The sequence below is a fragment of the Schistocerca serialis genome, chromosome 2, assembly GCF_023864345.2.
Source record: "Schistocerca serialis cubense isolate TAMUIC-IGC-003099 chromosome 2, iqSchSeri2.2, whole genome shotgun sequence".
Classification (NCBI taxonomy): domain Eukaryota; kingdom Metazoa; phylum Arthropoda; class Insecta; order Orthoptera; family Acrididae; genus Schistocerca; species Schistocerca serialis.
In genome coordinates this window covers 310,178,883-310,205,084 of record NC_064639.1, presented here as the reverse complement: position 1 = coordinate 310,205,084, position 26,202 = coordinate 310,178,883, and the positions used below count along the sequence as shown (strand labels likewise).

Here is a 26,202-nt window from a genome sequence, read left to right as displayed (position 1 = left end):
TCGATAACTTTTACAGACGAAACATCATGTGAATGTCATCCTTGCTGGTAACAACAAGTCGGTAGCTGTAATTCTTCAAGTTAACAAAGTGTCGGTCAAGTTTCAAATTCACACAGGTTCATCAGTAAACACTTCCGGGTTAAGTTGCCGTGGTCGATCTGTAGAACTTCTTCTCCCTGACGTTTCGTTCTCAACTACGGAGAACATTTTCTGAGGTGAGTCAACGACTGTCGTCGTTGAGAACGAAACATCAGGGAGAAGAAGTTCTACAGATCGACCACGGCAACTTAGCCTGGAAGTGTTTACTGATGAAGACGCCGGCCGTGAAAGCCTACATGGAATGAATCACACAGGTTCGTCAATGTCAACTGTTAACTTGCATGCATACCAAAAGTTAGAAATGCAAAGTTAATAGACATTCAGAGTTCGCTGTTCAGTTACTGTAACAGTAAACGAAATTCCAGTAAAAAGGCAATTTTCAACAATATTAGGTACAAACAATTTATGAAACAGGCTACATTTGTATTTGTAAATTCCAGTAAAGCAATGAATTTACTAGCACTGGGTTTCTTCAGTGCTTTGGTCTTTACCATTCACGTTTAAATGAACAAATTCAAGTTTACATTCTGAATGGAAAGTAAAATTAGCTGTTACAAAAACATGATATTTTTCCAAAGTAACAAGCACTATCAAAGTTTACAAAGCACACATTTCACTGAAGCCAAATAAAGCAGGAACTCGATCATCTCAAACAGGATGAGGTGGTAGAGGACATAACGAGCGCAACAGCTCACTTCCCATCTGTGGAGATTTGAAAATGACTGTTAACTCTCAATCTATTACTGATTTATATCCTATTCCTACGCCTGAAGAACTGATGTCAAAATTGGCTGGTGGTTTATAATTTACTAAGCTGAATCTTAAATATGTATTATTGCAAATGTTTAGTAATTTCATGTCCGCATTTAAAGTAAAATTTGAAGAAACATTCCACAAAACATTTTAGTCTATTGCAACTTCAGGGGTTAGAACTTATATAGTTGCAACTAGTTATTCACAACCGATACAAAAGAGTTACATGTTCCCACCTGTTAGACAACAGAAAGTACAAATATGTCATGAAGACAAAGAGTATCTTTCAGATTTTTTTAGGAAAAAAAAAAAAAAAAAAAAAAAAAAAAAAAAAAAAAAAAAAAAAAAAAAACCTAGCTATGGAGTGCCCCAGGGTTCCGTGTTAGGCCCTCTGTTGTTCTTGGTTTACATAAACGATTTGTCAAACCACCTGACAGTTGCAGAAACGGTGATGTTCGCTGATTACACTAGCATTTTTATAAAAGGATACTCTGAGGATGATCTACAGCAGGGTGTCTCTAGGACAATAAATGAGACAGGAAAATGGTTTAGTGATAATGATTTGATCATAAATGAGGATAAAATGGTACTGATGAATTTCAGTACCGTAATATTAAAAGTAAAGGTAGAAGAAGAGTAAAAGCTGAGTTAGGGAACTATATTATTGCACAAGCTCCATACACAAAATCCCTCTGTAAATGGGTGGATGAGCACTTGAGATGGAAAAAGCATCTAGAAGTTTTGAGTAAAAAATTAAGTAAATGCTGCTATGTGCTTAGAATGCTTCAGGAATGCTGCAACACTAAATCATTGCTGTGTGCCTATTATGCTTATATGAACAGTTTGCTTAGATATGGTGTGATCTTCTGGGGAAATATGGGTACAGCAAAACAAGCTTTCAAACTTCAAAAAAGGGCTATTAGAATAATGAAAGGGATTCCCTGCAGAGTGTCATGCAGGGAAATATTTAAAGAATTTAAAATAATGACTCTTCCTAGCTTATACATCTATGAATGTGTATGCTTCCTGAAAACTCACCAGGAATTTTCAACATTAAATAATCAGGTTCATAACCATGAAGCAAGGGACAGGGATGATTTTCACAGAAACACCCACAAAGGAGCACTCTACCATAAAAGTGTAAACTATCAGCCCAAAATGCTTTTTAGTGCCTTGCCTTCTACAATAAATAAAATTAAAGAATTCCATAAATTCTAGATAGATCTTAAATAATTTTTACTAATACATAGTTTTTATAGCATTGAAGAATATATGAATATGGAAAAGTAATATTATATCTAAAAACAAAGATGATGTGACTTACCAAACGAAAGTGGTGGCAGGTCGATAGACATACAAACACAAACATACACACAAAAGTCAAGCTTTCACAACAAACGGTTGCTTCATCAGGAAAGAGGGAAGGAGAGGGAAAGACGAAAGGATGTGGGTTTTAAGGGAGAGGGTAAGGAGTCATTCCAACACTGGAAGCGGAAAGACTTACCTTAGGGGGAAAAAAGGACAGGTATACACTTGCACACACACGCACATATCCATCCGCACATACACAGACACAAGCAGACATTTGTAAAGGCAAAGAGTTTGGGCAGAGATGTCAGTCGAGGTGGAAGTCAGGTAATATTATTTATATATACTGATATAAAATATTTGTATTTATTATCCAAGGTTTTGAAACAAATTAAAGATAAGAAACTATATTGTAATTGACTACATCCATACAATGTATACTGTTAACGGATGAATAAAGAGATCGATTGATTGATTGGTTACTGTCCTTCAAAGTAGTCACCAGTGTTGTGTAGAACCTGTTGCCAGCAATGTGGAAGGCATAGTATACCTTTAGCAGAGCCTGTTGTGTTGTGGTGCAAATCTCTGGAACAGTTCTGAAGTGAATGCCACTAGCTCACTCATTTTCAGAATCAAATCAAAGTCACTGTTCATTTTTGGAGCATCATCTACGACCAGCTTTGCAAAAGAAGCGGCGACACTTTCCGCGCAACGTACCCATAATTTCGTATGACAATGCGTGGGCACATACAGCGCAAGCTGTGGCTGCTCTGTTCGATCGATGGGACTGGGAAGTACTGTACCATCCACCATACTCCCTGGACTTTAGTCCTTGTGACTTTGATTTGATTCCAAAGATGAAGGAACCACTTCAAGGCATTCGCTTCAGAACTGTTCCAGAGATTTGACAGGCAGTAGATCGCTCCATTCGCACCATCAACAGAACAGCTAACGGTATACTATGCGTTCCACTTTGCAGGCAGTGGGTTCTACACAACACTGGTGACTACTTTGAAGGACAGTAACAGATGCAAACATGTAACTCTTTTGTATCAGATGGGGATAAATAGTTGCCACAATTTAAGTCCCAACCCTCATATATGGCTCACCAGAGGTCTCCAAAAAGCTCATAAATCCTTAGTTGTCAGCTTCCATCAAAAGCAGACAGGCTGATCAATCCTTTTTGCAATTTTATAAGAATTACAGAAAAACATGTACAAAAGTATTGATGTACTGATAGCCACAAAAAACTTACAAACCATACAATACTATTGCAGGCAGAAACAAAAGGAAATTAGTCTGGAATATTACCAAATGGGAGACAGCAAACATTGGGCAAAAACATTTGAAATCACAAATTAAAAATAATGATAATCAAATACATCACCCAAAAGTAACAGCAAAGTTTGTTAATATTTACTTCATCAATATTGTCAAGATATTACAACAGAAATTTCCAAGCACATGTCTTAAAATGGACACACTTTGTACATCGCGATTGCAGTTCAGACACTTTAATTGTTCCAACACTTAATGGGTATCTCGTAAGACAGTTTTATGTATCTGTGAACACTGGTTAGATGAAGCAGAAGGTGACTATTACAGAGCCATTTAATATTTGGACATGATAAATTCTTGGTATCAAACTACTACAATTCATGGTGGTGTATCTGTATATGCAAGCAAGACTCTTAGTGTAAAGGAAATAGACTTAAAAATCTTTTCCACAGACCTAGATCTAGAATTAGCTTCGCTAGTGTTAACAGATATTGACCTTATTATTGTCTCTGTGTACCACTTACCAGATGGTAATTTTTAAAACTTTATTGCGCAAATGGAAACCTGTTTGTCCTACCTAACAATTCTTAAATCTAAAATTGCACTGTGTGGTGATTTCAACATACATATAGGTGATGGAAGCACTAAAGAGAGAGTTTTCATGACTTTGATAAATAGCTATGGGCTGTTTGTTGCAAACCGACTGCCAACAACAGGTGATGCCTGCCTAGACACAGTTATCACTAACCTCAATATCTGGGACTATAATATCAGTGTAGTTGAACCAATGATTGCTGACCATAGTGCATTAGTAATGGAAATAAGTATGAAATGCTTGAGTCAGCTGCAACCAAGCTTATGGCACTCCAGTTACACATTTAGTAAAAGGATCATAAAAGTAGAAAGACTAAATGACCTTAAAATAGCCCTGTCAAGTGTAAACTGGCAGCAAAAAATTGCAGGAATGGGGGCCAGTGCCTCATTTGAATGTCTATTCCAATCATTAAAAGCTAAATTTGATGATTTATTCCCAGAAATCCACAAGAAGTATCCTACAGGCAAAGCTAAAGGAAGGGACAAACCTACTACAGGGAAGATGTGGTATACCCCTGAGCTAAACAAATTAAAATGCATTGTGCTAATTTTCAGGGACCGTATAAAAGCAGCTAGAGATCTACTATCTAGAGACCTGCTTCATTGTAACTATGTAAGAGCCAAACAAATTTACAGAAAGCAAGCAGAGGAGGCAAAAAAGAGATACAATGACAGGTTCATTAAAGAGGCTCACAATCCATGCAAAGCATCTTGGAATCTGGTAAACGAGTGCAGAAAAAAGCCCACCTCAGCCTTAAATTCCAGTAGCCCTGACGCCTTCAATCAGTACTTTGTTAGGATAGTGAAAGATACTATTAATGAAATACCTGACTCTGGCTTAGTCTCCACAAGTCACATGAGAAACATAACCAGTAGCACTTTTGAAAACTGGAAGGAAGTGTACCCTAAGGATATCGTAAAAATAGTTAAGTCATACAAGAACTCAGAGAGCGAGACATCTACGGTATGTCTTGCACAATGCTGAAGAAAATTATTCTAGAGCTTGCTCAACCACTATCTATAGCAATTAACAAATGCTTATCCTCTGGTGTCTTCCCAAAATTTCTTAAACTAGCACGGACAGTACCAGTCTACAAAAAAGGTGACCCGTGTGAAGTGTCCAGCTACAGACCAATTTCTATCATTCCTATTCTAGCTAAAGTTATGGGGTCTGTTATGAAACTCCAGTTACAGAATTATTTTGAAGTAAATAAGCTCTTCCAGGACACACAGCATGGTTTTCGCAAGGGAAAGTCAACGTTTATGGCAGCACTGGACTTAGCCAGAAAAATAAGGCAAGGATTCGAAGACAGAGAAAGTGTGGCACTGACACTCTGTGATCTTAGCAAGGCATTTGACTGCATTTCCCACAAGATACTGCACAATAAATTGAAGTGTTACGGTATCGGAGGTGTTGTTCTGGCAACTTTTCAGTCTTATCTGGTAAACTGGAGACAAGTGCTATCAATTCATGGAGCAACATCACAAGAACAAAAGCTGGAATACGGGGTACCCCTAGGCTCTGTCATAGGGCATCTCCTGTTCCTTATTTCTGTCAATGATATGGGTTATAACAACAATATATTACAGTTTGATGATGACACCAACCTTTTTGCCAAAGGAAGAACTGCTGCAGAATCACTCCAAGAAACAGATGTACTCTTCCAAAACATTAAAGAATGGTTCATCAAAAATAAAATGAAAATGAATGAAGAAAAAACACAACATCTGATATGTACCCTTAACAACATCGGATGCCATGATAATATGGAGGCTGTCAAACTGTTGGACTTCATGATAGACAGGAAACTAACAATGAACGAACACACAGTGTACGTGTGCTCCAAGCTCTCCCATGTAATATACCTTCTGATGAGGTTAAAAGGTGTATGGAGTGACCAATATCTCATAACAGTATATTATGCCCTATTCCATAGCAACATCAATTATGGCCTACTGTTATGGGGATATTCTGCAGGTTGTAAGGATGTGCTAATTCTACAGATAAAAGCTCTCAGAATAATCACATCAAGCAAAAGATAGGACCACTGCAGGCCTATATTCAAGCAGTTAGGAATTATGACAGTCTTCAGCCAGTATGTGTTTTTATGTCTCATAAGCATGAAAGAAAACCAAGGAGTCTTCAGCATGAGGCAAGATATACACAATCACAATACCTGTAACAAGAGGAGCACCGAAATACCCAGGTGTCAACTGACGGGATCGCAAGACAGCTTTCCAGTGGTTGCCCTAAAGATGTTCAATTCACTGCCTCAAGAAGTGCAATCGCTGCCGCTAGGAACATTCAGAAGGAGAGTAGCACAGGACCTGAAAAAATGCCCATTGTACTCCATTGGTGAATTCTTTAATAGTGACCAAAGTGAATGGACAAACAAATATTGTTTCCATTAAGTATAAATGTCTTCATTTTGTGAATATTTTTTTTTAAATGTATATATGTCATTAATCTTGATGCAGTCTGTCCAGTCATGACTGGTAAACGACACAGATCTAGTAATGAAGTAATAATAATAAAGTAATATTTTATCATCTACTGCTTTAATATGAAGCCTGGTTATGATAAACCATTAGAGGTTGCAGATTTAACAGATTCCATGTCATCTGTTAGCCACAATGTTAATTGTGGACCTCAGACTCAGCCCAGCTAATTGATTTTCATTATTCTTGATTGCTTAAATACCTCCACTTACACCAGTTCTTGACACAGCATGGATTATAGATATCCTTTACTTTGTGTATGACTTATTCACATACACACTATTAGGACCCAGATACACCTTTAATTTTATTACAGTCATATACATTATTTTTAGGGTATACATAATTTTGATTGATTTTGAAGTAGATATCGCGTACCCAGTAAGGCTTGCATCTGCACCTGGATTAGATAAGTTCTGAAGTAAGTTCATCACTGCATGGTTTTTGTGCACATCTCCCTCCTCCCTTTTCCCGTGTGAGATACTTTGCGTGATCACTCCCAGTCTTCCAAGTTTAGCATTTGTATTCACATCAGTGCAGTTTTCTTTTTACATTACATCATATATGTGGGCTTATGGTCGGGCATTCTTGCTCCATAAGCCCACACATACAGACCTTTACCTCCAAGTGTTTAGCTGCCATCACCCTTCACAAACTACCAGCATCCTTAGAACATTGGTAAACGGGGCTCGTGTTGTTTATGATGGAGACAGTCTTACAAAGGAACTAGGACATCTTGAGTCAGTGTTGAAAGATAATGGCTACTCTCTCCATCAGATTAGCATAGCACTAAGGAGGAAGAAATATAACACTTTAAATGAATATTTACTATAATTATAGACAGCTTCTTAATATTCACGAATACCACATAATTAAGCAACATTATATGGCATAATTATAAATACTGTAAACTAATTATAAGAACCATAAAAATTGTAAGAATCTGTTTACATTTATTAAATAAGAAACATTCTACCAACAATTGAAGACATCCATACAATTTGTATTGTTCTACAGTTGAATAAATATATAAATCTTTGGATGAAGACACACAGACATTTATGATGATAAATACTCCATTTGGTCCCTAAAGTTACAAAATGTTACCCATTGGAATAACCAGTGCTCTGAGTTTATTCCAGCAATATTATGAACTATTATTTCAGAATGCTCCGAATGCTGTGACATAACTGCCTTAGGCACAATGCTGCATGACTTCTAACAGAATTTGTAATCCATTTTCAAATTCTGCAAGTGGTAAATTTAAAATGCAACAAAGACAAATGCATCTTCTTTCACTGTGAAGTGCAATACATAGAACACATACAGTCTACACATGGCATCAAGCCAACACTGCAACAAACTGACGCTATGAAAAACCTTCCAGCTTTCATGGACATCAAGGAGTTACATTCCATTTTCGGACAAATAAATTATTATTGGAAGTTTCTCCATCATGTAGCTTCCATCAAGAACCACTGCACCAGTTGTTACAAAATGACATCAAATGGATGTAACAGTGAATGCATAAGTGCATTTAGCAAAATAAAATCATGTTTGCTTGATGCCAGATATCTTTATGACATGTGATTTGAGCGAAATACTTACAATTGCTGCGGGTGCTTCAGACTATGGGGTATGCACCATTATGTTGCATTGATGACACGGTTTTGAATGACCAATTGCATCTGCTTCAGAGATTCTGACAGTGGCACAAAGAAATTACTGTCAGATTGGGATGGAGGATGTCACAATTATATTTGTAATCAAGAAAGTTCACAATTACATTTACGGACGTAAATTCAACCTCCTTACCGACCGGAGACCTTTAACAGCCATCCTCAGACCAAAAAATACTGTTTCTATACAGGCAGCTCAATGCTTGCAGCATTGGGCACTACTTCTGTCAAATTAGTACTACAAAATTATATATCACAACATGTGAATGCCAATTTGCTATCTTGTCTGCCAATAGGACAAGATAAAAAGTTTGACTCGTCAGCTAACGTTTATTTTTCAATGGACTTCATGAGTCAAGACTCCATCTAAATAGGCCTTAGACGGCGAATGGTATCGACTGACTGCTGTGTCATCCTCAGCCGATGGGTGTCACTGGATGTGGATATGGAGGGGCATGTGGTCAGCATACCACTCTCCCAACTGTCATCAGTTTTTGTGATCGGAGCCACTACTTCTCAGTCAAGTAGATCCCTCAGTTGGCTTCACAAGGGCTGAGTGCACCATGCTTGCCAACAGCGCTTGGCAGTCCGCACGGTCACCCATCCAAGTGCTAGCCAAGCCTGACAGCACTTAACTTTGGTGGTCTGATGGGAAACGGTGTTACTTCTGTGGCAAGGCCATTGGCCAAGGCTCAAGACACAATAGAAAATTTTCCAGTAAACTCAAATGTAACTGCCAAACTTGTCCCAAAAGAGCTTGTTTTGTCTAAGATGTTCAAACAGAATTGGCTTATATTAAGAAATTACATAATTAGCAGAGATTAAATCTTATTGGAATATGAGTCACGCACTTAGAGTTCACGAAGATGTCATTCTGACACATTCAGAATCGGGCAACACATGACTGGTTATTCCTACACTAAGGTACTGCAGATGATATATCAATGCCATTGGGACACAGTTTGTGCCAAACACATTGTCAGAGATCATTGCCACTGGAAGAACATTGAAAAAGGCATTGAAATGATGTTGACTAAATGCCACTTATGTCAAAAATACCAGTCAGCTCAGCCTCGAAATTATTTTCCATGGCATATCTGCATATTCATTTTGCAGGAATGTTTCTCTGAAGCTATTGGTTCATTTTCATTGATGCTTTCTGCAAATTTCCATTTGTGATACAGAATGATGTTCACTTCAAAAAAGAATCTTCAGGCTTTGTCAAAGGTTTTCTCTATTGAAACATTACAAAAATCTATTGCCACAGACAGTGACACTCAGTTTTCTTCTTAGGAATTTAAACTATTTTGTGAAGCCAATGTTATTACACTCTTCAGAACTGCACTGTTTCATCCTGAGGCCAATAACTTCCCTGAAAGATTCATATGCACTTTCAAGTCACACATGACGGAATTAGTTCAGCAGTACAATACAGATGATGCTTTATTGTTTTCTTACCACAGTACAGAGCCACTCCACACAATGCACAATCTCCAGTGGAGAAACTTTATGGAAGACCACACTGAACATTAAAGTCTATTTTCTAGTCCTCGCAAATCCACATGTTTTGATAACATAGAAACAAAAAAAATTTGGACTGAATGATTCAGTACTCATTTAAATGTACAAGTATGGAAAAACAATCTGGGTACCAGGTGTAATCTAATCTTAGGGAAACTTGGTAATGTTATGCTTAAGGTTCAATGTTTACATGGAATTGCAATGTGCCATAAAAATCAAATCAGGCAGGACCACACTCACATGATTATTGGCAGGTCTCCTAGGCTGTTTTCTTGTAGAGAATCAGAAGACTTGTATGCAGCCAGCCATCTGAGGGACCTTCCAATGCTGCCAGCAGCTGCCCTGCCACCACCTCAAGTAGTGGGCCCTATCTACATCCAGCCTGTTGTGAACCAGTGGAAGTGAACATCATTCCTCCCACCTCAGGCCAGTCTATGTACATAGAAATGGTGAATGTTTGACTGGCCACCACCTCATTGTAGTTTTACAGGGGTTTCCCACAGTGCCACAGGTGAATGCCAGGGGGAGCAACATATGTGCATCCATCAAAATGCATGCTGCATACAAGGAAGCAGAACAGTAATAAAGCCAGCCAGCCTCGACAACTTCCTGCTCCCAGGAGAGGGTTGTTGTGTACCACCCAAGAGGTATACAACAAATACAGCAAGAGGCCACCATCACCCAGGCATGAACATTCATCTGATTTCTCTCAGCTCCATGTAGCAGCCTCCAGATGGTGCTCAGCAAACCTGGACCTCTTCCAGCTTCCACACCACTTTCTCTGGTGTGTCATATACATCCATCAATAATGTAGACAGCTGCCACAGGAGTGCTGTAAACCTCAGACTACTTTGTTTCCACCTCGTACCGGCAGACAGGCAAGTCCTTTTGTCAACAGGCAACAAAACATGAAGTGGTGTGGGCGCACACACACAGTTACGTTTAAGCTATTAGACAATTCAGTTCTGTGCCTGTAGTTAGCTGAGTACAGTACTCTGAAGACTACCTTCCAAGTCAACAATCACAATTTCAAGTTTATTTTCAACAGATAGATTTTATTGATAGATAATGTATTACATATAAAATCCTGAATGTCTTCTCCCCCACATTGTACCCCCATCCCCCACCCCCTGCCTATCCTTTTCCCAACATCTTAAAAAACAAATATCTATTTGAGTCACAGGACATTACATGTAACCCATATCTGGCTGCTTAACAAATCTCTGACATAACACTGCTTTTTAAGCAAATAAATAAAAAGATAAAAAAAAAATCTGTGTCCTGTGAATCCACTTACAGCATTCTGTGATTCCAAAATTAGAGCTGTAAGCACAGCACAGCTTCCTCTAGTACTTGATCCTTGAATGCATATTAAAATCTATCACTTTTATTAGATGGCAAAAATGCAAAGGCCACAGATTGGACCGGTTAACAAGTAACCTAAGGGTGAAAAAGGGAAGTGGCTTCAATACTTCTTCTTTCAAATTTATTTAAAACATAAAGAAATTAGAATGAGAATAAGAAGTGTGTTACCAGAAGATTCATTAATTGCACAGCCAGGGCCAAGTCTAGATGGACTCTGTTGGATTTTGGTAGCAGAAGGGGAGGGGGGGGGGGGGGGGTGCATGATTCCTCTTGTGATTGTAACACAGTACTGCTTAACTATTAATGGTGCATTTCATTTTCCTGTAACTGAATTTAAGGCTGTTGGACTAACAGAATTAAGAAAAAAAATTGGAGTACTGAATTTTGAGTAACAAACAGAATATTTAGTATCAGAAAATCAACTGTCAAACATACAGTAAGAGCACTGCATTCAAACAAAGGAATCCTGAATGCAAATAATGGAAGGATGTACTGTTGTACCGCCATATATATGATGGGAGGGTAATTATAATAAGATTAGGGTAATCAGGGTATATACTGAGGAATATAAGCAGTATCTGTTTCCATGTAGCATCCATGAGTTGAGTTGGTGGTGAGCAGATGATAATGATATTAAAGTGCCCTGTGCCATGTGTGATATCATCAATCCCTATACCATGGCAACTGCCACCACACGCTCGCAGGGCATACACCATATAGCACATGGTCAACAATTTCTGGCTCATGAGTAGCAGTGCCCAGCTGGATAATGCAAGCCAAGCCAATGCACATAACTGCCGCTGCGGTATCGTAGCAACACTCAGCCAGAATGCCCTCACATATCAGTTGCATGCCAATACTGTTCCAATCATGCTATGCCATGCTATCATGAGTTCACCAGTGGTAGAGCTTCACAAGTGCACGCAGCATCACACTTAGGCAGTCTCGTCCTGGACTATGCCATTGTTGTTATCCAATACCTCAGCTCTTGGATCACCTTTCTTGGAACTGGAATAGTCTGAGATTTCTTCTATTTGGCACTCCAGCCATCAGTTTCATCCACGGACTTTGCCAAATCCCAGAAGCAGTGCCAGTCTAGTCGCTGAAGTTTTGTATAGTTCTGTTTTCTGTCTTTACTTGCAGAGGAATAAAACATGTGGATTCCACTGTCTGTAGTACCTCCATTCACAGATACAAGAAATTAGTGGTGACAGAGGCTAGTTTTTGTGTTGTCTTTCTTTTTGCTTAAGGAATGGACAGCACTTAGTTTTAAGTTTTGGGGGATCTCCTCTTTGGTTATTTTTCTTCATATACCTTGTCTTAACTTATTGCTTATTCCTTTTTTGCTATGGCGGCTGCAACCTGTGTCAATACACAATCTTCTTAAGTTTCTGTTGATGCAAGAGATGGAAAAAGCGACATTGCTGTTGAAAGACCACAAGCTTGTGCAGCAAAACCTGCTTCAACACGTCACCCAGGCTGAAGACAACAGCAGCAAACACTGACTGACTCCACTATTCCACAAGTCTGACACTGCTACAGAAGAATGGGTCAAATACAAACACTTTGTAGCCTACAGCATTTTGGGTGACGTTCAGTGATCATATTTCTTTTTTGGGGGTGGCGTAGGTATCTTTGAAATTTGCATTACATTTTCCCCCCTTTCTCAGCCTAAATCATTTCTGTGCGCAGAGGTCATTGTTGCTCTCAATAAGTATTTCCACTCGCGGATGTTGGTCGCTACTGTGCGGTATAAGTTCCTTGGAAGTGCCAACTTGCCCACTGCTATTGGCAGTGGCTCATGGAGGGGGGGGTTGGGCGCTAATGACCATAGAAGTTTTGCGCCCTAAAACCACAAACAAAAAAAAAAAAAGTGGCTCATGGAGTTACAGAGCCTGACTTGCACCTGCAAATTTGTATGTCCTGTGGTAAGTCATATGCAGAGACCATGTTATGGGATGCTATTGTTCAAAATTTCACTGATTCCCAACTTCGGGCAGAAGTTGTCAAACAATCAGACCCCTTGGTTGAAGATGTCACTCATATGTTTGAGGCACAGGAACTGTTTGACAAAGCAAAGTTGGCAATCTCCTCACCTGTGGTGGCTACCCGTGGCACCTTTGGTCTTCTCCAGATGGGGAACCGTAAACAACCCAAGGCACACCCGCGGCAGCTGTATAACAGCAGAAAATTATAGCCCTTTCCTCAGTTGTACATCTCTCATGATAGGAATGCTTGTCGTTTCTGCTAAACCAAATGCATTTTGCAAAAAGATTCGGCACATCCATGACATTTGTTCAAAGACATTATGGGCCCGTCTGTTAACATGGCTACCCATGGTTCTGAAGCAATGTATGCCCATCAGGTAAATGATGATGATGCTGTGCTCTTGATGGTATGGTTTCTGAGGTGTCATTCCAGGTTCAAACATGCAACAGTTTTTCCACTATGCATGAATCATCCTGGTCCGTCAGTCACCCTCTGTGTCTGTCTGCACTTGTAAGTGAGCAAAAGAAACTTTTCATTCAGCTGCATATTCAGAATGAGGGTGTCCAATTCCAGCTGGATATTGGGGCTTTGATTACACTAATCAATAGGTGCTTGTTTGACAAACTTGGTTCCCACAGTTCAGAGCTCCACCACATGCCCTTACCATGCACAGTGAGTGTCTCATCACCATTATTGGCACATGTCTTCTACAGATGCAGCACAGGTCTACAATTACAGCAATTCCTGTCATGGTGCTTCTCTCTTATGACAGTCCTAACATTTTTGACATCAGTGCCTTTGATATCTTTGGCCTCTAAGTCTCAGAGAATGTGGCAATGATCAACTCCCACTGTAAACTCCTCTCATATATAAAAAGTATTAGATTGTTGGCTATCTGTTTTGGCAATGATAACACTACATCCATTTATGCGCCAGTGCTTTTAGTTATATGATGAGAAGAATACATTCAATTTAAGAATGTGAATTCTGGTACCTACCTGGTTGGTGCACTGATGTACTGTTGCTTTCTCCAGTTGTTTTCAGAAGTTGATCATTGGGTTATTTAATTATTAAACTGGACACAAGATGTTTTCCAATTGTTTATTCTCAAAAGCCATGTCACCTCCTCCTTAGTGCTGCATATCAATCACAGTTTCTAAAATCACAGTTTGTTGTGCAACACTGCCAAGCATCAAAGCATAACAAACTACTAGCTTCCACTAATGATGTCTCTCTCTGACCAACTGACAAAGCGCTTTCCATATATTTGTACACAACATCAGACACTTTCTGATCTGCAGGTAACACCTCATTTACTAGTCAATTCAACAATTTTGGTTTAATAACTTTGATTCTTGGAATAATATTATTGTTTGGTTAATTGCATTTAGTTTTTATAATAAAGTAGATAACTGAAAACATAAGAAGAATTGGTGTTTTTATGTCTTTAATGAAGCTAGTCAATTCGGTCATTAATCGATCTTTGAATAGAAGTGTAATAGATGTGATTTAGAAATATAAATGCAGTTGTGCAAAAATGCCTTTAGTTTGTATGTACTAATAAACATTTAAATAAAGTTATAACCCATTCTTCTCTTCTGGACAGAAATACAAAAATTGTAGAGAAATTATTTTACAGATACATATAGCATGTATCTTCTGTGTGATAAAATTGTTTTAATTATGCTGTGGCTCATATCTCCTTGCACTGACAAAATCATTTGTGTTAGTTTGTATAACTGATTTGGTCTAAATTTGTAAACCCAATCGCAGTGTAAAGAAAATGGTGTTGTATTGATCTCTTCGTTAATGGTAAAAGAAGGTGTTCTAAGGGCTTGTTTCATTACACCACATCAGCATCATGAAGCTATGGACAAATACTGTCAGGGGGATTATCGTCTTCATCTCTGCCAGTCAGTGGGTGTCACCCCTTGTCATAGTCAGAAAACCCAATGGAAAACTCCACCTTTGTACAAGTTTTAAGTTCACCATCAATGCACAGTCTGTCGTGGATTCAAACCCTGTCCCTCATTCCAAACAGTTAACGGAGAGATTGCAAGAGGGCACGTCCTTCTCAAATTCCAGTCTCAAGAATGCCTGTCTGCAACTCCCATCAGATGATCTGATGAAATCCTTTCTCATTATCAACACTCACTTTGGGTTGTTCCAATATCAGCATCTACTCTTTTGGCAGTGCTTCTGCTCTGGCTATCCTCCAATGGTTTTTAGGGCAACTGATACCGAAGGTGCCTGCCAAGCTCCAGTTATCTGGATGACATCATCATCTCTGGTAGTACTCCAGAGGAGCACCTCTCGAACCTGGAATGGCTCTTCCAAAACCTCATCAGTGTGGGATTCACATCCAACTGACAAAAATTCAAATTTATCGGTACCCATATTGAACACCTCAATCATGTCATCAACTCCCACTGTGTTCACCCCTCTGCCAAACATTTGGAGGCTATTTGAAAGCTCCCTTTCCTGAAGAATCTGACCGAATTCCAGGCTATCCTTGGCAAGATCTCATATCATGTTTGCTTCACCCCTAACATTGTTCAGATTGCGTCAACCTTACACGCTTTCAGATGTAGAAATGATCCCTTCATCTGGTCACCTAAGCATGAAAAAGCTTTCCAGTCATTAAAGTAAATCTTGTTTGGTGACAGATGCTTAGTCCACTTTGATCCCGCAAAACCTGCGGTTCTCGTGCTGGATGCTTGCTCCTATGGCATTGGCACCATAAACTGCCCAACTGGTTTTGCATTGAAACTGCTTTAAAAAGCTAGATCTGCATCTACACCTATACTCCGTAAACCACCATGAGGTTCATGGCAGAGAGTACGTCCCACTGTACCAGTTATTAGTGTTTCTTCTTGTTCCGTTCATGTATGGAGTGTGGGGAGAATGATTGTTTGAATGCCTTTGTGTGTGAAATAATTATTCTAACCTTATTCTCATGATCCCTATCTGAGTGATACATAGGGGGTTGTAGCATATTCCTAGGTCACCATTTAAATCCAATTCTTGAAACTTCATTTGTATATTTTCTCGGTGTAGTTTACGTCTATCTTCAAGAGTTTTCCAGCTGAGTTCCTTCAGTATCTCTGTGACACTCTGCCACAGATTAAACAAGCCTGTGACCAGTCGCGCTGCCCTTCTCTGCACACGTTCAATATCCCCTGTTAGTCCTGTTTAGAACAGGTCCCACACACCTGACCAGTATTCTAGGATGGGTAGTGTGAGAGATTTGTAAGCAATCTCCTTTGTAGACTGATTGCATGTACCCAGTATTCTATCAATAAACCGAAATCTATTGCCTGCTTTACCCACAACTGAGCCTATGTGATCATTCCATTTCACATCCCTACAGAGTGTTACACCCACGTATTTGTGTGATTTTAGCTGATTCCAACAGTGACTCACTGACATTTTAGTGAAGTGCACAGTTCTAGATTTCTGAACATTTAAAGTAAGTTGCCAATATTTGTACCACTTTGAAATCTTACCTAGATGTTACTGAATATTTAGACAGCTTCTTTCAGACAGAACTTCATTACAGATATCTGCATCATCTGCAAAAGCCTGATTTTACTATCAATATTGTCTGCAAGATCACTAATATACAACATGAAGACAAGGGTCCAAATACACTTCCCTCAGGTACACCCAAAGTTGCTTTCACGTATGATGATGACACTCTGTCCAAGAAGCCGTGTCCTCTCTACCAAGTCCTCAGTCCAGTCACAAATTTCACTTGATACCCCCAAATGATTGTACTTTTGGCAATAAGAGTAGATGTGGTACATGAAATGTAAAAGCCCATTAAGACCCACTTAAAACAAACATTTTCCAGTCTAATTCAGGATCACACATGTAAACAAAATATGTAACTCGTCTAGAAAAATGATAACCAAGAAAATAACTGTTTAATCTCTTTCACTTCAAAATGTAGTAGCTCTGTGAATGAAGGGAATGATTCCCATAAAGGGAGCCTCTAGTAATTAATAAAAATGTAAATGTATTATTGTAATGTCTTATTTGAGAATTTATTCTCAAATAAAATAACAGACATGTACTAACATCGTAGTGTAGTAACTGTTCTGGAGTAAATATACAATCAGACATGGTATTTTCAATATTTTTTGTATCAAGTTTAATTGTTAATTAACCAAATATTCATTTTAAACAATGCCGAGGATTGTTCGAGATTGCTAAGAAAGTATAAATAGTTACAGCCATGGTGGCAATGTAGGTCAGTACTTTGTATTTAGACAGAAAGCATGTAGCTTGTTGACTGTGATTTATTTCATTATTGTAAGTATGTTACAACTTATTTCAGATTTGTCGAGACGCTTTTAATTAATTTAAGATTATAATAAATTCTGTTCAATGTAAACAAAAAACAGGATTAATTATTTAAAAAATAACTTTATAGTTATTTTTTTACAGTAACTGTCTCCAGAACTTATGCTGCAACTGATTGCCAGATATGATGAGTAAATCAATCCCTAAGCATAATGAGATTTCCACTCTGCAGCGGAGTGTGCTGATATGAAACTTCCTGGCAGATTAAAACTGTATGCCGGACCAAGACTAGAACTCGGGACCTTTGCCTTTTGTGGGCAAGTGCTCTACAAACTGAGCTACCCAAGCACGACTCACGCCATGTCCTCACAGCTTTACTTCTGCCAGTACCTCATCTCCTACCTTCCAAACTTGGTTTGCAGGAGAGCTTCTGCTAAGTTTGGAAGGTAGGAGACGAGGTACTGGCAGAAGTAAAGCTGTGAGGACGGGGTGTGAGTCGTGCTTGGGCAGCTCAGTTGGTAGGGCACTTGCCCGCGAAAGGCAAAGGTCCCGAGTTCGAGTCTCGGTCTGGCACACAGTTTTAATCTGCCAGGAAGTTTCATATCAGCGCTCACTCTGCTGCAGAGTGAAAATCTCATTCTGGAAACATCCCCCAGACTGTGGCTAAGCCATGTCTCTGCAATATCCTTTCTTTCAGGAGTGCTAGTTTTGCATGGTTCACAGGAGAGCTTCTGTTAAGTTTGGATGGTAGGAGACGAGGTACTGGCAAAAGTAAAGCTGTGAGGACGGGGCGTGAGTTGTGCTTGTGCAGCTCAGTTGGTAGAGCACTTGCCCACGAAAGGCAAAGGTCCCGAGTTCGAGTCTCGGTCCGGCACACGGTTTTAATCAACCCCTAAGCATGTTATACACAGAATCAAATGCTTTTTGGAAACCAAGAAATACTGCAACTACCTGGGTGCCTTGACCCAAAATTTTGAGTATGTCATGTGAGAAAAGTGCGAGTTGGGTCATATGAGCAATGTTTTTGGAATCCATGGTGGCTGGCAATGTGGAGGCCATTCTGTTCAAGATACCTCATACATTTGATCTCAGAATATGTTATAAGATTCTACAATAAATTGATGTCAAGGATACTGGATGGTAGTTTAGTGGATCACTTCTATTACCCTTCTTGTAGACAGGTGTGAGCAGTGACTTTTTCCAAGAACAGTTTTTTTGTTCAAGGGATCTATAACAGATTATGGTCAGGAAACTCAGCCGAAAATTCAACTAGAATCTGATCAGGATTCCAGTGGGGCCTGGAGCTTTGTTCAGTTTTAATGATTTCAGCTGTATCTCAACAACACTAATACTGTAATGATTTCACTCATCTTTTCAGTGGTATGAGGATTAAATTGGGTCAGTTATCCTGGGTTTTCCTTTGTAAAGGAACATTTGAAAATGGAGTTAAGCATTTCAGTTTTGCTCTTGCTTTGCTACCCTCAATTTCAGTTCCTGCCTCACTTGGTAGGGACTGGACACTAACTTTGGTGCCACTAACAGCCTATACATATGACCAGAATTTCTTTGGCTTGTGTGAAAGATCATTTGACAATATTCTGCTAAGGCAGTCATTGAAGGCATCATGCATTGCTCTCTTGACAGACAAACGTGTTCCATTTACTATCTATCTATAGACCTACACTTTGTTTTACACTATTATGCAGTATTCACTGTAAGCTCTGATGAATTATAGTCAACTAGAGAAAATAATGCACAATGTTCAAAATTCTGAGAAAAATAGGGGTAACCTATTAGGAAAGATGGGTAATACATAATTTGTACAAGAACCAAGAGGGAGCAATTAGTGTGTAAGAACATGGATGAACTGTTCAGATTAAAAAAGGTGTAAGATAAGGATGTAATCTTTTATCCATACAGTTCAATCTATACATTGAAGAAGTAATGGCAGAAATATGAAAAAGGTTCAAGAGTGCAATTAAAATTCAAGGTTAAATGATAAAACTGATAACATTTGTTGATGACACTGCTATCCTCAGTGGAAGTGAAGAAGAATTACAGGATGTGTTGAATGGAATGAACAGTCTAACAAGTAAAGAATATGGATTGAAAGCAAATCAAAGAAAGATGAGACTAACAAGGAGCGGCAGTACTTAGAGCAGTGAGAAACTTATCAGAATTTAGGATCACGAAGTAGATAAAGTTAAGGAATTCTGCTACCTAGGCAGCAAAATAACCCATGATGGATGGAGCAAGGAGGGTGTAAAAAACAGACTAGCTCTGGCAAAAAGGGCATTCCTGTCCAAGAGAGGACTACCAGTGTCAAACATAGACCTTAATTTGAGGAAGAAATTTCTGAGAGTATATATTTGGATAACAGCATTGTAGGGTACTGAAACATGGAAAAACCAGAACCAAAGATGATTGAAGTATTTGAGACTTGGTGCTACAGGAAGAATGTTGAAAATCAGGTGGACTTATAAAGTAAGGAATGACGAGATTCTTTGCAGAATAGGAGCGGAAAGGAATGTATGGAAAACTCTAAAAAGAGGAAAGGACAGGATAATATGATATCCACTGAGGCATCATGAAGTAATTTCCATGGTACTAGAGGGAGCTGCAGAGGGTAAAAACTGTAGAGGAAGACAGAGATTGTAATACATTCAGCAAATAATTGAGGAAACAGGGTACAACTGCTACTCTGGGTTGAAAAAGTTGGCACAAGAGAGGAATTCTTGGTGGGCTGCATCAAACCTGTCAGAAGATTGATGGCTCCAAGAAGGGCAGGGGGAGGGGGGGGGGGGGGGGCGGAGAGGTGGGAGGGAGTATTTCCAAGTTTAATCAGTTTCCTTATGGACAGAATTTTTTTTCTAATGGACCACAAGTCTCTCACCAGTTTATTCCACCCACCCAGGTCTGTCTCCCTCCAGACAGTACAAACACTCCAACATTGGACAATTACTGACATGGATGCTTTATCTCATCTTACTAGTGGATCCTCCGCTAGGACCTTGCCTAGTCGGCGGTGTGAGTCTCCTGCATCATCCCCTATGCTCCTCAGAGTATGGGACCTCAGCTCTTCTGAGGATACTTGGTTTCTCATCGACCACACCAATGAAGCCACGGTGATTACCTTTCCAACTGACCACCATCCAATAGCCATGCCCACACGGCAAGATGGTACCTCTGGCTCCTTCACCAGTTTATTCAGCCCTCTGGCTCCTTCATCAGTTTATTTAGTCAATCTGGCCTGCAGATAGGAAGCTGCTTCCCCCTATGTCTCTTCAATGTTGGTTTTCCCTGCAAGATGCGTATTCAGTCCAAAATGGCTCTTACACATACCAAATGAACAGATCCAGGGGGTGATCCTGCAGAAGCAAATGTTAGAACTTCTCCATAAAGGACACTGTGGCAGCGTCTGTACAAAGCAATTGGCCAGACATCACTGCACATGGCTGGGTATGGACAAAGACATTGAAGGCATGATCACATATGACAAGGAATGTGCTGAAAAACTGCATGTTCCTCACCAATAGTTCTCTGACTGTCCCCAACTGGACGCTGCTTGGCAATGAATTCACATTGATTTCGCAGTGCCATTTTGGGGTTCACAAGGGCTCGTCACAGTGGACACCTTTTTCAAATTTCCTTTTGAGGTCCCTACATATTTGACAACATCGGCCAGCATTATTCAAGCTCTAGCAACTATATTCCATGAAGAAGAATTACCAATGGCCCACAACTGACTTAAACATAATCAAATTATCCACGGGTGTACTGCCGGTCTACAGTGTCCAACGGGCAATATATTTCGGCGATAATACATGTCGCCATCATCAGGTGAACTGACGGACTGAGCTCCTGTGAACGTGCCGGTACGGAGATATGTCCGCTATGGCTGCTCAGGGGGAACTGGCTTCGGTCGCGGCGGTGGCCGATTTAAATACCCTCCGCCCGTGGTGCACTCCCTCCGCCGTCCGCACCCTGCGCCACGGTCACGCGGTGGAACAGATTGCGACGGCGTCTGAGATGACGTCGGTGTGATGGCTCTGTCCGCCGTGGTCGTCACAACTATACGTTTGCTCGATTTACTCTTGATTAACCCAATCACTGGTTCCCAAGCCTTGCTAAGATTATAGCCACAGTCACGGTTTATGAGGTCATCATTGGTGCGAATTTCGATGGCCTCTCTAACAACGCTGTCCCAGTATCTCGATGTCTGTACCAGAATCCTCGTGCGTTCATACTCCATAGCGTGATTTTCCGACAAACAATGTTCAGCGAGCGCCGACTTGCTCGGATACATCAGTCGAGTGTGCCTCTGGTGTTCACGGCATCGATCCTCGACACACGCATCGTCTGACCAATATACAACTTGCCACATTGACACGGAATCTGGTACACGCCGGCCTTCCTCAGACCGAGGTCATCTTTGGCGCTCCCCACCAGTGCACGAGTTTTATTCTAAGGACAAAACACAGTTCCGACCCGGTGTTTCTTCAAAATGCGGGCGATTTTCCCAGAGTGTTCGCCCGTATATGGAATAAACGCAGTGCTTACCTCCTCCCTCATGATTTCATCCATCTCCACAGGTTGTGCTGTAGTGGTTGGGTGGAGAGCACGTTGAATCTGCCACTCTGAGTACCCATTTTTTCGATATACAGTTCTCAGATGTACCAATTCCTGGGGTAGACTCTCTGTGTCAGGGATAGTGCGCGCCATATGTACCAGAGTTTTAAGTACCCCATTCCTCTGTGAAGGGTGGTGGCAGCTGTCTGCGTGCAAATACAGATCAGTGTGCGTTGTTTTCCGATACACCCCATGACTTAGGCTGCCGTCCGCCCTTCTCTTGACCAAGACATCAAGGAAAGGTAATTTACCACCCATTTCAGTCTCCATAGTGAATTTGGTGTTGGGGTGTATGGAGTGTAGATGTGTAAGGAAGTCAATGAGTTTATCCGTATCATGTGGCCAGATGACGAACGTGTCGTCCACGTAATGGAAAAAGCAAGTAGGTTTCCATTCGGATGACGACAGGGCTTCCTCCTAGAAGTTCTCCATGTACAAATTCGCTACCGCCGGTGATAGTGGGCTACCCATGGCGACTCCCTCCACGAAGAAATTTGAAAAGTTGTGCCACCGTATATGTCGTTTGCTAAGTACTCTTGCCTTTCTAAAGAGATGTCGTTCCGAGAATGTTGTTCCAAATTTTGCTAAGGTTATGCATCACATCGATTCTGCAGCAGCTAAGAGAATCAAGAAACGAGCCAGCCTCGCATTGGTAGGTGAGAGAGTGCAATTCACCCGCTGGAGCCTTGAGTTTATCTGACAGGAATTGCTCAAACTACATTTGCAACTGGCTAGTAATTTAACTTCTTTTTCATGGGATTGGATTGATGGTGTCACCTGGGTTGCACCTGATTCCGCCCATAAGAAGGCAACGGGACATCAAAAAGCTAAGTTCTCACGTCTCCTTGACAAACCATCTCTGCAGGTTCCGTGCAAGACTGTCATCAATTTGAGTGGCATGGTGTGGAGTGATGATGTGGTCTCGGTTTTGCAGAAAGGTCTCAACTTCGCTCCCACCCCCAAGTTCACTCCGGTCAAAGAAATTGTTAGTGCTGTTGAACAGGTTGCAGCTCGACTTCTGCCTGAATCAGCTGAGGAAATACGTTGTGAAACTATTCGTGCATCCAAGCGGATGAAGTCAAATATCACCAGTAAAGAGAGGGCGGCCATTCGTGATCTGAGGGAGTGCTCTGAAATTGTTATCTTACTGGCTGAAAAAGGTAATTCTACAGTTGTTGTCTCCCATAAGGACAACACTGATAAGATGCAGAGCCTGCTAAATGATGATTCCTACCGGAAGATCAGCATTGACCCTACAAAGAAGGTGGAGAACAAGACGCGGTCGCTTCTCAAGGACGCAGATTTACCGGAGGGTGACGCTAAGAAATTGTTACCGCAAGGTCCGGTACCGTCTAGATTATATGTGCTCCCGAAGGTTCACAAAGAGTGGGTACCATTACGCCCCATTGTCAGCAACATCACGGCATCTACATATTTGTTGGCCAAATACCTGACGGGAATATTAAGTCCTTATGTGGGTAAACGCCCTCATCACATCCGTAATTCCGTGGATTTTGTTAAACGCCTTGATAGCTTCAGGTTGGATGAGTCAGATATCATGGTGAGTTTTGACGTCGTTTCCTTGTTTACGAGTGTTCCCCTGCGAGAGTCACTAGAATTGATTAGTCAGAAGTTTGACGAGAAGACCACTGAACTTTTTAAGCATGTCTTGACCTCATCGTATTTTCTTTTTAATGGAGAATACTACGAACAAACGGAGGGAGTCGCCATGGGTAGCCCACTCTCACCGGCGGTAGCGAATTTGTACATGGAGAACTTCTAGGAGGAAGCCCTGTCGTCATCCGAATGGAAACCTACTTGCTTTTTCCATTACGTGGACGACACGTTCGTCATCTGGCCACATGGTATGGATAAACTCCTTGACTTCCTTACACATCTAAACTCCATACACCCCAACATCGAATTCACTATGGAGACTGAAACGGATGGTAAATTACCTTTCCTTGATGTCTTGGTCAAGAGAAGGGCTGACGGCACCCTAGGCTCATGGGGTGTATCGGAAGACAACGCACACTGATCTGTATTTGCACGCAGACAGCTGCCACCACCCTTCACAGAGGAATGGGGTACTTAAAACTCTAGTACATAGCGCGCGCACTACCTCAGACGCAGAGAGTCTACCCCAGGAATTGGAACATCTTAGGACCGTATTTCGAAAAAATGGGTACTCAGAGTGGCAGATTCCATGTGCTCTCCGCCCAACCACTACAGCACAACCTGTGGAGATGGATGAAATCACGAGGGAGGAGGTAGGCACTGCGTTTATTCCATATACAGGTGCACTCTCTGGGAAAATCGCTCACATTTTGAAGAAACACCGGGTCGGAACTTTGTTTTGTCCTTCGAATAAAACTCGTGCACTGGTGGGGAGCGCCAAAGATGACCTCGGTCTGAGGAAGGCCGGCGTGTACCAGATTCCGTGTCAATGTGGCAAGTTGTATATTGGTCAGACGATGCGTACTGTCGAGCATCGATGACGTGAACACCAGAGGCACACCCGACTGATGTATCTGAGCAAGTTGGTGGTCGCTGAACATTGTTTGTTGGAAAATCACGCTATGGAGTATGAACGCACGAGGATTCTGGTACAGACGTCGGGATACTGGGACAGCGTTGTTAGAGAGGCCATCGAAATTCGCACCAATGACGACCTCATAGACCGTGACTGTGGCTATAATCTTAGCACGGCTTGGGAACCAGCGATTGGGTTAATCAAGAGTAAATCGAGCAAACGTATAGTTGTGACGACCACGGCGGACAGAGCCATCACACCGACGTCATCTCAGACGCCGTCGCAATCTGTTCCACTGCATGACCGTGGTGCAGGGCGCGGATGGCGGAGGGAATGCGCCGCGGGCGGAGGGTATTTAAATCGGCCGCCTCCGCGACCGAAGCCAGTTCCCCCTCAGCAGCCATAGCGTACGGATCTCCGTGCCGGCACGTTCACAGGAGCTCAGTCCGTCAGTTCACCTGATGATGGCGACATGTATGATCGCCGAAATATTGTGCCCGTTGGACACCGTAGACCAGCAGTAAACCCGTGGATATTTTGATTATCAAATACGCCGGGAGAAACTCAAGAATCATGACTTAAAACATAATTTTCATATTTCTGTAAGGCCAATGGCATCACCCACGTCAGATGAGAACCCTTCTCACAACAAGCTAACAATGAAGCAGAATGATTCATGCATATCTTTAAGGCATATGTCTGAAATTATGGCATTCTCACTCCAGGGAAATGCTCCACTCCCGTTCTTATCAATGTACCATATGGCGCCTCATGGAGATAAGTTGCTGGCTGGACTTCTGCATGGAAAAACTCACAGGAGTATGCTGCACCTCCTCCATCCTTCAGGATCGCCAGGGTGCTCCTCCACATCCCTCAAAATTCACAGCCAATGCCAAAGTATATTTCTGGGTCTTCAACCATGGACATTTATGAGAACATGCGATTATAGTCAAACTTCTGGGCAGAGTAACCTATGATGTTTGGGACCGGTCAGGATACCATTGTCACAGACACCAAAATCAGCTGCACGCACACTATTTCTGGTACTGCTGCAGACCTGTCCATTCCAGAGCACTTGAAAGCAGGTGGTTTGTCACCTGGCAGTTAACCACATTGAGTTTCGTACCAGCTGTCCGGCACTATATGCAGGATTCCACGTAGTGACCGCCTTCACCATAGCTGCAGCCATCAGAGCCTGGATCACTTCAACCCCAAATGCCACACCCTCTGCTGCTGCTGCCCCCATTGAAGATCCTGGTGTTGCAGTCTCCCTCATCACAATCAGTGGCACTGCTACAGCTGCGGTCACCATGCCTCCTGCCATCACAACCATGATCACTGTCCACTTCACTATTGGCTATTGAGATGCCCATGGACTTGGACTCACATATCTTATCGGGGGATTACTCACACAAGGACAGGCAGGAGCCACATACTGCCTCCAGCTTTTCTTCAAGTTTTTCCAGGGGCCTGTGTAGCAAATGCTGGAACGCGGGTCGGCCAAATCTGGACCCCACTCCTGATCTGACCTCTAGCCTGGACCTCTCTGTTGTCGCCATGGTCCTTCACAGTACGCCACTACAGTGAGATACTTTTGGGAGGAGTGTGCGAAGAGGGAAGAGTGTAGTATTGTCAGTGCTTGCACCATGG

At 41.3% G+C, this 26,202-nt stretch overlaps 1 long non-coding RNA gene across 1 annotated transcript in view; it reads right to left on the bottom strand.

Annotated features, from left to right (window-relative positions):
• Window positions 1-704: 704 nt before the first annotated feature.
• Window positions 705-26,202, bottom strand: part of LOC126457094 (uncharacterized) — a 39,471-nt gene continuing 13,973 nt past the window's right edge. The window contains exons 2-3 of the long non-coding RNA XR_007585431.1: window positions 6,210-6,360; window positions 705-801 (exon numbers count right to left, since the gene is read on the bottom strand). This is a non-coding gene — a long non-coding RNA (uncharacterized LOC126457094). The remainder of the gene's footprint in view (window positions 802-6,209; window positions 6,361-26,202) is intronic.